The sequence below is a fragment of the Trichechus manatus genome, unplaced genomic scaffold (assembly GCF_000243295.1).
Source record: "Trichechus manatus latirostris isolate Lorelei unplaced genomic scaffold, TriManLat1.0 scaffold00180, whole genome shotgun sequence".
Classification (NCBI taxonomy): Eukaryota; Metazoa; Chordata; class Mammalia; order Sirenia; family Trichechidae; genus Trichechus; species Trichechus manatus.
Genome location: NW_004444116.1, coordinates 1933627 through 1946271, shown reverse-complemented (window position 1 = coordinate 1946271; position 12645 = coordinate 1933627). Strand labels below are relative to the sequence as shown.

Genomic DNA, 12645 nt, shown 5'->3' with positions numbered 1-12645 from the left:
ACTCTGGGATGTTGTTAACTTATTTAGAAACAGTTTGATCCTTTTAGGCCTTGCTTTTAAGATTTGTTAGGTGGGGTGAGTCAAATTCTCCACTTCGGAGGCAAGACCTTTCTTAGTACTCTACCCAGTGCCCCTTGAAAAATGAGGTTTTCCAACCTGGCTGGTGGGAATAGGCAGTATTCCTGGCTGGCTCTGTTTGAGTGTTCAGTATTATCCCCCTCTGTGAGGATATAAAACATTCCCACTTTTTCACTTTTCTGCTCAGTCCTGACACCAGCTGTCCTTGAAGCACTTTTTTCTTTGACCCTAGCCATCGGGAGCTAGGTAAGATCTCACAAGTTAAAAGGACACCATCCTTCAGAATGTCAAGTTGATCTAAGACTTGAATTACCATCTACAAGCTTGGGAATACCCTGGGTTCTCTCACTTCTGATCTGCTAGCTCCCACTACTCCTTTGGGTTCAATAATTTGCTGAAATGATTCATAGAACCCATGGAAAGTGCTATACTTAATGACTACAGTTTTATTGTAGGAAAAAAGAATACAAACAAAGAGACACATAGGGCAAGGTCTGGGAGGGTTCCCAAAAGGAAGCTTCCATGTGCCACAGGTTGCACTACCATCCTACATGCATGGATGTCTTTCACCAATCAGGAAGCTCATGGAGCTTCAGTGTCCAGAGCTTTTTATGTGAGGTCTCATTGCATAATGCAAACTCCAAGTCAGTCGATATCATGAGGCAATCACAAGGTGGGTTCTTCTGGCTTGGTTAGCCCCCATCCCTGAGTCACCTCACCTCCTCACCTAAACTGTAGTTTAGGTGTGGCCTACAGTCCTGATTGAAGACACTTAAATTCCAAGGCTTTTTTTTTTAAAAAAAAAAAAAGAGGTTATGTCTCAGCAGCCGGAGGCAAAGACCAAATACTTTGGGTAAAGTTAATGTAAACCCCACACTCCTATTCCTCTCAGATTGTTCTTTCCCTCGTCTTGAATACTTTCCCCACATGCACAATGAATAGTACTCTGCTGAATACTGGAGGGGGACCATCTGTAGATCTCCTGGGTTCTTTCTCTGTATAACTCCTTTGTCTCTGGTATTGAATTGTGTGGGCATCCTGGGGAGCATTGGTCTCCCCAGACTCTCAGCTTCATTGCCTGAATTTAGAGATTCCATAGGGCTCTACCTGAATCTCCTGTTCCTGTGCCAGGATCTGGAAACACTCTCAAGGCAGTAAGCTGAGGCAGCTCATCTTGTTTCCTATTTCTCAGAAAGCACTGTCCTTCATTGCTTGATGTTCAGTGTCTTGAAAAACATAGTTTCATGTATTTTGCCTGTTTTTTAAAAAATATTTTTGGTTGATTCAGGTGGGAAAGTATTTGTGGTCCTTGTTACTCTGTCCTGGCCAGAAGTGAAAGTCCCCCATTTACCAATTTTAAAGTTGAAAATGAATCATGCCTGAAGAAATAAGACAAAGCTATGGCTCCAAAAACATCATGCTCCAATGAATATGTGTTAATAGTCATTTTGGGCTTTTGTAGGGTTTGCTGCTTATCCTCTAAGTAACTATTAAGGTTTAGAGTAGACCATGGTTAATTATCTGAATATAAGAGCTCCAAGACACATTTAATGCTATTACTTTTTTTTCTTAGCAATGAGAAAACTTTTCTCAAAGTGTTGAGATTATTACATGATTTTTCCTCTCTAATTCCCTAATGGGTTGAATTAGACTAATACATTTTGTAATGCATTCCTTTACTAAAACCCACTGCACAGTAATACATTTAAAACTATAATTCTATTTCTGTTTGCAAGGGTTTTTTTTAAATTATAATTTTGCCTCTGTGTTCATTAATAAAAATGTCCTGTGATTTTTCTTTCCTGTATCGTCTCCATTGTGTGTTGGTATTATCACCCAATGGAGTGTCCTAAAATAATTTACAAAACTTTTCTATTATCTGAAATATTTTGTATAACATAGGGGTTATCACTTTCTTTATGATGTCATAGAACTTGTCAGTAAATTTCTCTCAGATTGGAAATTATATTTTGTGCAAACTTTGTTTAAATTCTTCATTCAATTTTTTAAATGGCTATGTATTGATTTGAGTTTTTTTTTTAATAACTTCCTAGTTTAGTTTTGATAATTTACATATTTTTATGAATGTTCCATTTTTTTCCTAATGGAATTGAGAGAATTCAAGGCAAATTTTATGATTTCTTACATTGAAAATCTTCTAAGTACTGAAAAGGATTTTCCTGATTATTCATTTATAGAAGCATCTATCCCTCTATACATCTACTTATTTACTATTTTTATAATATTTCAAATATTTACTTATGCCAGGTGTCTTAGTTATCTACTGATACTATAAGAGAAATACCACAAGTGGATGGCTTTAACAAACAGAAATTTATTTTCTCACAGTTTAGGAGGCTAGCCTCAAATCCAAATTCAGGGCACCAGCTCTAGGGGAAGGCTTTCTTTCTCTGTTGGCTCTGGAGGAAGTTCCTTGTCTGTTCTGTGCTTTTGCTCCTGGGCAATCTTCATGTACTTGGCATCTCTCTTCCCCCATCTCTCCTTGATAGCTTGCATTTAACCTCTTTAATATCTCAAAAGAGATTGACTCAAGATACACCCCACACTACTCCTGCCTCATTAACACAACAAAGACAACCCATTCCCAAATGGGAATATAACCACAGGCATAAAACCAAAAAACCAAACCTTTTACCCTTGAGTCAATTCCAGCGCATAGTCAATTCCAACTCATAGTGACCCTATAGGATAGGGTAGAACTGCCCCACGGGGTTTCCAAAGAGCGCCTGGTGGATTCAAACTGCCAAACTTTTGGTTAGCAGCCAAACTCTTAACCACTATGCCACCAGGTTATCCACCACAGACATAGAGGTTAGGATTTACTATACATATTTTTTGGGGACACAATTCAATCCATAACACCAGGTATTGTAATAAGCACTGATGCTACAATTAAGGGTAACACAGTGTAACAGCTAACCTCCAAGAGGGCCCCCAATGATCCTTGCCTTCTAGTAATCACTCCTCCCCCATGCAGTCCCCTCCCACTTGAAAAAGGACTGGACTGTGTGACCCGTATAATATGGCAGAAGTGACAATGTGTGACTTCCCAGGCTAAGTCATAAAACGCATTGCAACTTCTTTCTTGCTTTCTCTTGGATTCTTCTTCTGAGGGAAGTCAGTCACCATGTCCTAAGTGGGGAAGAACTGAAGTGTCCTACCAATATGAGTAAGCCACCTTGGAAGCAGGTCCTTCAGACACAGTCAAGCCTTCAGAGGACCCTGGGTCAGAACTACCCACCTAAACCACTCCTGAATTCCTGACCTACAGAGGCTGTGAAATAATAAATGTGTATTTTTTTTAACCTACTAGATTTTGGAGTATTAGTCAGTATTACAATATTGCTGTGATAAGTAATATTCACAGCAAGCCTTCTTTTTTTTAATTTACGTTTTTGGAAGGAAAGATATGGTCAGACAATGAAGCGGCCTTGGTTCTGTACCTATCAATTGTTTTGTGATTAGAAAAAGTTGTTTTATTCTTAGTCTTAATTTTTTTTTTTTTACACTTCTCTTAGGTAAGTAATTATTAGTTACGAAAAAAAATTGGGAGAGTGTCATGGATTGAATTATGTCCCCCAAAAAACGTGTCTATCAATTTGGCTGGGCCATGATTCCTGGTATTGTGTGATTTTCCTATATGTTGTAAATCCTGCCTCTATGATGTTTACGAGGGAGGATGGGTGGCAGTTGTGTTAGTAAGGCAGGACTCAATCTACAAGATTGGATTGAGTCCTGAGGCAATCTTCTGAGATATAAAAGAGAGAAGTGAGCAGAGAGACAGGGGGACCTCATACCGCCAAGAAAGCAGTGCCAGGAGCAGAGTGTGCCCTTTGGACCCAGGGTCCCTGCACAGAGAAGCTCCTAGTCTGGGGGAACATTGATGAGAAGGCAGACAGAGAGAGAAAGCCTTCGCCTGGAGCTGACGCCCTGAATTTGGACTTTTAGCCTACTTTACAGTGAAGAAATAAATTTCTCTTTGTTAAAGCCATCTGCTTGTGGTATTTCTATTGTAGCAGCACTAGATGACTAAAACAGTTAGATAACTTTTTATCTGGCTTTCTCAAGATTCCAGACTATTATCACAGACCACAGACCTTGAAAATCAAATAGTAATGCTGGAATGAGATGTTCAACTCTCCTGTCATGTTTCTTTTTTTATCCTGAAGAAAAAAAAAACTGAAGTTCCATAGGCAGTCTTCTCTGTATTTTTTTATTGTGCATTAGATGAAAGTTTACAGAGCAAATTAGTTTCCCATTCAATAGTTTATACATAAAGTGTTCCATGACATTAGTCTCATTCCCCACAACCTGTCAACACTCTCCCCATTTCTGTCCTGGTTTCCCTGTTTCCTTTTGTCCTGCTTTTCTACCCCTTTTTGCCTTCTCCTCTTTGCATGTGCGCAAATGTTCCCCTTTTGATCTCATATAATTGACTGTTCTAAGAAGCATGTTTTTCTCAGATGTTATTGTTTATTTTAGGGGCCTATCTATGGTTTGGTTAAAAGATGGTCTATAGGAATGGCTTCAGTTCCAGTTCAGAAAAGTGTCTTAAGGCCATAGTCTCAGGGCTTCCTCCAGTCTCTGTCAGACCAGTAAGCATGGTCTTTTACTTCTCTGTATGTTTTATCTGCCAGATATAGACCCACCATTAAAACAATCACTGGCAATAGCCCTTAAAAAAACAAAATACTTGGGAATAAATCTAACCAAGGATGTAAAAGACCTACATAAAGAAAACTGCAAAACACTATAGCAAGAAACCAAAAGAGACCTACATAAATGGAAAAACACACCATGCTCATGGATAGGAAAGCTAAACATTGTGAAAATGTCAATTCTACCCAAAGTGATCTACAGATATAACACAATCCCAATCCAAATACCAACAGCATTCTTTAACGAGATGGAAAAACTAATCACCAAATTTATATGAAAAGGAAAGAGGCCCTGATGAACAAAGCATTATGAAGTAAAAGAACAAAGTAGGAGGCCTCACACTACCTGATTTCAGAACCTACTATACAGCGACGGTAGTCAAAACAGCTTGGTACTGGTTACGACAACAGGCATGTAGACCAATGGAATAGAATTGAGAACCCAGATGTAAATCCATCCACCTGTGGTCAGCTGGGGCCCTGGTGGTGCAGTGGTTAAAGAGCTTAACCAAAAAAGGTCAGCAGGTCGAGTCTACCAGGTGCTTTTTGGAAACCATATGGGGCAGTCCTACTCTGTCCTATAGAGTTGCTATGAGTTGGAATTGACTCGACGGCAATAGGTTTGGTTTTTGGTTTTTATGATCAGCTGATCTTTGACAAAGGACCAAAGTCCATTAAATGGAGGAAAGACAGTCTTTTTAACAAATAGTGCTGGCAAAACTGAATGTCCATCTGTAGAAAAATGAAACAGGACTCATACCTCACACCACACCCCAAAATAACTCAAAATGGATCAAAGATCTAAATATAAAACCTAAAACAATAAAGATCATGGAAGAAAAAATAGGGACAATGCTAGAGGCTCTAATATAAAGCATAAATAGAATACAAGCCATAACTAACAGTGCACAAACACCAGAAGATAAACTAGATAACTGGGAGCTCCTAAAACTTAAAACACTTACGCTCATCAAAAGACTTCACCAAAAGAGTAAAAAGTAGAACCTACAGACTTGGGAAAAAAAATTTGGCTATGACAAACCCGACAAGGGTCTAATCTCTAAAATCTATAGAATACTTCAACACCTCAACAACAAAAAGACAAATAATCCAATTAAAAAATAGGTAAAGGATATGAACAGCCATTTCAACAAAGAAGACATTCAGGCACCTAACAGACATATGAGGAAATGCTCGCAGTCATTAGCCATTAGAGAAATGCAAATCAAAACTACAATGAGATACCATCTCACCTCAACATTACTGGCACTATTAAAAAAATAAATTTAAAAAACCAGAAAGTAATAAATGTCTGAGAGGTTTCGGGGAGATCAGAGCTCTTATGCACTGCTGGTAAGAATGTAACATGGTACACCACTATGGAAAACAATATGGCCCCTCCTTAAAAAGCTAGGAATAGAAATACCATATGATCCAGCAACCCCACTCCTAGGAATATATCGTAGAGAAATAAGAGCTGGCACACGAATAGACATATGCACACCCATATTCGTTGCAGCATTATTCACAGCAGCAGAAAGATGGAAACAACCTAAGTGCCCATCAACAGATGAATGGATAAACAAACTATGGTACATACACACAATGGAATACTATGCGAAGATAAAGAACAATGATGAATCAGCAAAGCATTTCACAACATGTATGAATCTGGAGGGCATTATGCTGTGTGAAATAAGTTAATCACAAAAGGACATATTATATGAGACCACTATTATAAAAACTCAAGAAAAGGTTTACACACAGAAAAAACAATATTTGATGGTTATGAGGAAGAGGAGGGATGGGAGAGGAAATCACTAACTAGATGGTAGACAACTGTTAACTTTGATGAAGGGAAAGACAACACATAATATAATGGAAGTCAACACAACTTCAACAAGGCAAAGTCATAGACTTTGCCAAACACCTTGAGGGACTAAGTCACTGGGGCTAAGGGCTGGGGACCATGGTTTCAGAGGACATCTAGGTCAACCGGCATAGCATAGTTCATAAAGAAAATGTTCTACATCCTACTTTGGTGAGTAGGGTCTGGGGTCTTAAAAGCTTGCGAGAGACCATCTAAAATACATCGACTAGTCCTATCACATTCGGAGCAAAGGAGAAAGAAGAAAACCAAAGACTCAAGGAGTAATGAACCACATGAACCATACCCTCCACCAGATTGAGCCCAAAAGAACTAGATGGTGCCCAGCTACCACCATCAACTGCTCTAACAGGGATCACAGTAGAGGGTCCCAGACAGAGCAGGAGAAAAATGTAGAACAAAATTCAAATATACACACACAGTCACACACACACACACAAAGACCAGACTTACTGGTCTGACAGAGACTGGAGGAACCCCTGATACTATGGCCCCTGGACACCCTGTTAACTCAGAACTGAAGTCACTGCCAAGTCCACCTTTCAGCCAAAGATTAGACAGGCCTATAAAACAAATAGTAACACATATGAGGAACATGCTTCTTAGCTCAATCAAGTAAAGGAGACAAAATGTGCAACACCTGCCCAAAATCAAAGAGGAGAAGGCAGAAAGGGACAGGAAAACTGGACAAATGGACAAGGAGAACCTGGGGTGTAAAGGGAAAGGGGGAGAGTGCTGACACGTTACAGGGATTGCAACCAATGTCACAAAACAGTTTGTGTATAAATTTTTGAAGGAGCAACTAATTTGCATTGTAAACTTTGACCTAAACTACAATTAAAAAAAAAAAAATCGCTGGCAAAAGGAAATGGAATAACCATAATTTAGTTTAGACTACTCATGATTTTTGCAAGCTCTCTGCTATTTGAACAAAATTCAGGTTCTCTCACCAAGCAATAAGGGTGAGAAATGCTGGTGTAACCTTGTCAGGCCAGCTTTTCTAGCATCATGGCACCTTGCTCCTCCTCCCAACTTCAACGTTCTGAACTACGTGCAAGTCCATGTCTTAACACATGCTTGTAAACTCTCCTCTCAATTCTGCTTGGCATTCCTACCCATCTTTCCAGATTCGCTCCCCAGTTCACTATATTTGAGGACTTCACTGACCTCTCTAGGCAGGCCCAAAACCTCAGTTTGCACCTATTGGTGAGAAAGGGGTTCCAATGTCCAGAGAACCATTCTCTGCAAAAAATAAAGCACCGCGAAAGCAGAAGTTTAGCCTTAATCTCAGGAGAAGTAACGCATTTCTAACTTCATTCGTTCCAAAGAGTCTGAGGATTCGTATGTGCTGGATATGATTTGTATTCTCTGGCTGGGTAAAATGCAGACCGAAAGGCCGGAAGAGGCAATCCTACATCTTTACCCTTTAAGCCTCCCAGTTACTAAGAGAGTGGAAAGAGTTTACTTTTGTAACAGAAATCCTTCCCTTGGCAACTTGCTTTTTAAGAAAAGATACATAGCGTCTTCTGGAGTCAGGGAATAAGGTGCGGAGACAGGGGAGGGGAATGAGGAGCAGTTTAGCAGTTTACATAATTAAAGACAGTCATTGGCAAAGCATTTTTTACCTTCCTGGAAGGATCTTTCCTTTGTCCAGGATTTCTTTTGAAAAAAGAGAAAATCACTCAGAAGAGGATAATCTAGCAGAATGTTACTTACTGAAATTTCCCACCCCAGTTACATACGCTTCATTTTCCTTGTTCTGTTTTCATCAGTGACAAGATGTTTGTAGAATACAGTTAGTCAGAATTTCTTAGTGGATTCCTGTAAAACATGGGGACGAAAATTGTAACCCTTGTTGACGAAAGAGCAAATAAAATTTTTTTTTTAAATTTTAAAGGAAATAAATTTCTGCTTTATTTCATGATATTAATTTGGAAAGAGTAACGGTCGTGCAGAGGGGATGTAGCTCAGTGGTAGAGCGCATGCTTAGCATGCATGAGGTCCCGGGTTCGATCCCCAGCATCTCCACTCTTTTGTGTTCCTACTTGTGAACCATCTTTCTATGTTACTTTCACAGTCCATTAATATAGAATCAGAAAATTAGGCATTTTGCCACCAAGTGCTTATGTTTTGCTCCAGCCATGTTTGTAACCCTTTCGCTTTTTGCTTTTATTCCTCTCCGTCCTCAGCAGCGTTTACATATGGTCACACACAAAGTGAAACCGAGTGACTTCGGTTCCTGTTCCATTTTTTTTAAAAAGGTCGTTCATGCATATAAACACAAATTAGAAAATCTGCCAACAAATTAATATTTTCACTTAGTCTTGGTGCTGGAGGCTTTGGTAGGGGATGGGACGGTCAGTTGAGCTCGTCTCAGGTTTCACGTTTTAGGGCTCAATGAGAGAAAGATGGATGTCGCCCGAAGCTCACTGGAAAGAAAATGCAATCTTCCCAGACCCGGGGTTATGAAAGAATTGGGTAAATTTAGCTTTTCAAAACATGGCAATTCTCTCGGAAAACGAATACAAAGGGGTGAAATAGCAGCATTTCGACATAGACGTGTTTTTCCTTCAGTGATTGCATTTTGCCGGTAAATTCACGGCGTTCACATCGCTGTGTGCATTTGATCCCTTCTACACTGATCACTTCATATCGACTCGATGGCAAATTGGTTAACGGGTCTTTTGAAATCTCTAAATTTGCCTCAGTGATTCTAAAACTGCTCACTTCAATTGTCTTTAAAAAATCCTCTTCTCTCTCTAAAGCTGACCCTTTTATACCATTTATGTGGGTTAGGACTTTCTTTGGCTAGTTCCTATGTGTATTTTGCTGAAGGTCTGGCTCCCTTTTGGAATGCAACATCTATTGTATCTTGGTGCTTTAATGTAAACTTCCAACTTGTGACACCCTGTCACATTAGCCAGTGAAGGAGCTTTAGCAAATAATTTTTATGTGATTTTATTTTTTCTCAGTCTGGTCTCCAGCAGCCCCAGAGTCGTGGACAGTCCCTGCCTGGCTATGATTAATAAGTCAGGGGCTCATTGATATGACTAGGGGAAATGTACCAAATTCTTACAAGTACAGGAAACTATCTTAAAAAATAATAATGACTGCCATCCTTTTTGTCGCTTTTTAATGTTTCAGATTGTCAAACATGGGTAGATCCAGTTCTTGTGCCACCTAACCAGCTAAGAAAAAATACAAAATTTAGGTCTGGGTGTTAGAAAGGGCCTGTGAAAGTATGGTGCTTTGAAGCTTAACTTCTATTAGCTTCAGGATAGATCACCCTACCTATGCTGTCATTTAATGAGTAATATTGCTCTTGCCAATATTTATTACAGGTCCACAATAGTGTAGCTCTGATGTGGCTTTAAAGATATTAGAATACACTGAACTTTTTTGCTTCAAAGGGCAAAATCAAAAAAGTGAAAAGACAACCCATAGAATAGAAATGGGAGAAAATATTTGCAAATCATATATCTAATAAGGGACTTGTGTCCAGAATACATAAAGAACTTTTACAACTCCGTAGTAAAAAGACAAATGTCCCAATTTAAAAGCAGGCAAAGGTAAGGTATTTCTCCAAAGAAGGTATACAAATGGCCAAAAACAACGTGAAATGATGCTGAATATCATTGGTCCTTCCAAAAACCAACCCTTTGTCGTGGAGTTGACTCACAGAGACCCTATAGAAGCCCTCTGGCACAAAGTAGAGTTGGAACTGCCTAGCTTTTATTTAGCAGTCAAACGTTTAACCACTTGCGCCACCTGGTATAGTCTGAGTAGACGAGGATCAGACCTACTGTTTTGAGTACCTGGAGCAGAGGATTCAAGGAAACCCCTAAGAGCCGAGGAGGATGGGTTTCGAACCCACGCGCGCAAAGCACAATGGATTAGTAACCCATCGCCTTAACCACTCGGCCACCTCGTCAGATACCTTTCGGGTCTAGGAAATGCAAATCAAAACCACATTGCGATACCACTTCACAAAAACCAAACCCTTGCGGTCGAGTCAATTTCGACTCATAGCGGCCATTTCACAGTATACCATATACCAGTATAATAGTTATTATCCAAAAGACAGTGTTGCAAGAGTGGGAGAAGATGTGGAGTAATTGAAACTCACACACGTTACCAGTAGGAATGTAAAATAGTAAGATCACTTTGGAAAATAGTTTGGCAGTTTCTCAAAACGTTAAACATAGCTTTTCCTTCTGACTCAGCAATTTCACTTTTAGGTATATATCCAAGAGAAATGAAAATACATGTCCACACAAAAACTTGTACACCAATGTTCATTTCAGTATTTTTTTTAATAGGCAAAAAGGTGGAATCAATTCAACTGTCCATCAATGGATGAATGGATAAACAAAATGTGGCATATCCATACAATAGAATATTATTCAGCCATAAAACAACTGAAATACTGATACATGCTACAGCATTGATGAACGTTGCAAATATGCTAAGTGAAAATAGTCAAATGCAGAAAGCCACATATTGTATGATTTCATTTATATGAAATGTCCAGAATAGTCAAATTGACAAAGACAGAAAGTAGATTAGTGGTTGCCAGGGGGTGGGGGTTATAGGAGTGATTTCTAATGGATACGGGACTTTTTGGGGGAGTAACGAAGATATTCTGAAATTAGATAGTGGTGATAGATACACAACTCCAAATACCCTAAAAACCACTGAATTGTACACTTTAAAAGGGTGAAGTTTATGTCATATGAATCTTATTTCAATAAAACTGTTATTTAAAATGTGCTAGAGCTATATGAAGAAACTTTAAAATGCTACTGAAGAACCCCAAAGAGGAACAAATGGAAAGGCATACCATATTCATTGGTAGAAAGACTCAACATCAATTCTCCTCAAGTTAATCTGTAAATGTAATCCAGTCTCATCAATTGATGGATATTTTTTTGGGGGGGGGGAGGAGGAGAGACATGCTAACTCTAAAATTCACATAAAAAACGTAAAAACAATGAAATTTCAGATAAAGAGGGTAATAAAGGGGAAATGAACTTATAGGATCTCTTTTTCTCTGGCTCTGTCGAGAGAGAGAGAGAGAGAGAGAGAGAGAGAGAGAGAGAGAGAGAGAGAGAGAGAGAGAGAGAGAAATTTTAACCTGAATGTTATTGTCTCTCAGCACTGTAATCATATTATTTCATGGTTTTTTGTTTGTAGTTTCTAGTGCTGCTGATGAGAAACCCACTATAAATCTAGTAATTTTTTTTTTTATAAAAAGCTCATCTTAACTCAAGGAAAAATAAGATCAGACTTATGAGATTGTCCCATAAAGTATGATGACGGTTTATAAGCAAACTAGTTTTTACCAGCAAGAGGAAACATAAAAAAAATTCATAGCAAATATATCTTCACAGTTTCCCTATACTAGAAACAATTTTTCACTGAGCCATTAACTTTAAAATAATATAAAAGGTTTATTTTTCAATGCTAAAACGACACAATATGTTTCTTTTCTCTTCATGGACACTAATTATTTTTACCTTTTAGCTGTTAAAAATGCTTTGAGACATTTTTCAGACAATTTTAAAATTCAAAATTCAATGATTGAAGTAAAATAACTTTTAAAAATACTGTTTAAAAGCTGTATCTCCCAATTAAAACATGTCAAATAGGTTGTGTTTAAAACTCACAACACCTTGATTTATCTAAACAGTGTTAAAGTAATTCATTTAAGATTCATTTCCTACTGTAGTAGAAATTAAGCACAATTATAATTGTTCTACTGAATCTTTTTGTTCTGTGTGTCTTTTAGAATTTATCTTTGTTTTACTTCAGTACTATTACAAGGCATAAATTAAGGAAGACACTTTAATCTCTTGCATTTCTTTATATCTGGAAAAATCTCAGCAATTATTTACTCATATTTGCCTCTCCTTCAATGCTCTTCTGCAAAAATTATTAGTAGACAGATATAAGGCTTTTTCACTTCACCCTTCATATTTGTGTCTCATTTTTCCTTTGTAT

General features: G+C 38.3%; 2 non-coding genes across 2 annotated transcripts; one reads left to right on the top strand and one right to left on the bottom strand.

Moving 5' to 3' along the window:
- The first annotated feature begins 8601 nt into the window (after positions 1–8601).
- Positions 8602–8673, top strand: TRNAA-AGC (transfer RNA alanine (anticodon AGC)). Its single transcript has one exon. It is a non-coding gene; the product is annotated as a tRNA-Ala (tRNA).
- Positions 8674–10494: 1821 nt separating this feature from the next.
- On the bottom strand, positions 10495–10576 carry TRNAS-ACU (transfer RNA serine (anticodon ACU)). Its single transcript has one exon. It is a non-coding gene; the product is annotated as a tRNA-Ser (tRNA).
- Between the last annotated feature and the right edge of the window lie 2069 nt (positions 10577–12645).